We start from the raw sequence: 1,356 nt of genomic DNA, 5'->3' as shown, positions 1-1,356 counted from the left end.
GTCTCCTCTTCCCTCTGCTCTCTCCCCGAAGTCCGCCTATATGTGTCAGCTCCGAAATAAAAACAGGCCGTGGTCAAAATTGTGGGCAGAGAAAGAGAGAGAGAGAGAGAGAGAGAGAGGGAGAGAGAGGGGAGCGGAACTGCACAGGAAAAAAATGGGTAAGATGGAATGGGCGATGAAACAAAAGGTAGATAGGTGGTGGTGGGGGGAAGCATCAGGGAAGCTGACAGGGGGGGACAAAGGGGTCTGTTGTCCCGGGCCCAGGGAGAGAGGGGGCCCAGAATTGGGTCCTCATTACATTGTATGTATTGGATGGGGGGCCCTTTCAGATGACTTTGTCCTGGGCCCAGCAAAAGCTGTCAGCGGCCCTGGGTGGTATTGTCGGTGGGTGGCGGAGGGAGGTTTACATACCACAGCTTCCAGCCATCTGCCTTTCAGACTCCACCCTGTGCCCATCAATCATTCACCCTCGCCGCCTCTACCTCCCCATTCGAGGGGAGAAAAGGGGTGATGATTTATCTTTTGAAGTTCATTTATTTATGTACCCCCACCCCAGCTCACACCCCAATCGTACACCTCCCAATCCGTGTGCCCTTGCAGGCATGCAGGGCCCCCGAGGTTGACGTATGTAAAATGATAGAGCCTCATGGAAGCAGGGTTATCATTTTAATTTAGACCATGTGCTTTATGGAACTGTAGGGATGCCCAGGAAAATTCCATTACACTGTAGCGCCACCTCTATTATTTACCACGTCCCATAAACCGAATAAGCACGCTGCAACGAAGGAGAATGTTGATCATTCCTTTTTACTGCTTCGGGATTGTATTTCACGTGCGGACGAAGACCCACATACTGTTAAATTGCCATTAAAGGTGATAATGTTGTGGTCATCCCTCCAACAGATAGCAGATATTCTATTCACTGGTCAGCGAGTACTAGGTCGTGAAGATGCACTGTGTCTATAGCCGTAAAATGTGTTGACTTTGAGGCTTTCCTCCGATGCAGCCACAATGACAAAGGGTGGCTCTGGAGAGCTTAAGGCGCTAAAGGGCTAGGTTCGACCACAGGGGATCCTATAATCCCTCTATTTATTGTTTGCAGATATGAGGGAAAATCGACACACACAAAAAAGCTGCATTGGGGAGTGGCACAGTACTAAATCAGAAAATGAAACTCATTCAGACCTCACAAACCCTCTGCATATTAATGCCCATGATCACTCTGGGCACTTGCATGCCTGCTTGGCTCACTCTGCGGCCATTATGAATGCTAAACATGCTGGAAAATTACAACGCTAATCAGTGAATCTGAAGGTATTTAACAAGTACGAGGAGCATTCTGGAAATGTATCTTAA

The sequence above is a fragment of the Engraulis encrasicolus genome, chromosome 16, assembly GCF_034702125.1.
Source record: "Engraulis encrasicolus isolate BLACKSEA-1 chromosome 16, IST_EnEncr_1.0, whole genome shotgun sequence".
Lineage (NCBI taxonomy): Eukaryota > Metazoa > Chordata > Actinopteri > Clupeiformes > Engraulidae > Engraulis > Engraulis encrasicolus.
The sequence above is the reverse complement of the archived record's forward strand: the minus strand, read 5'-3'. Positions refer to the sequence as shown.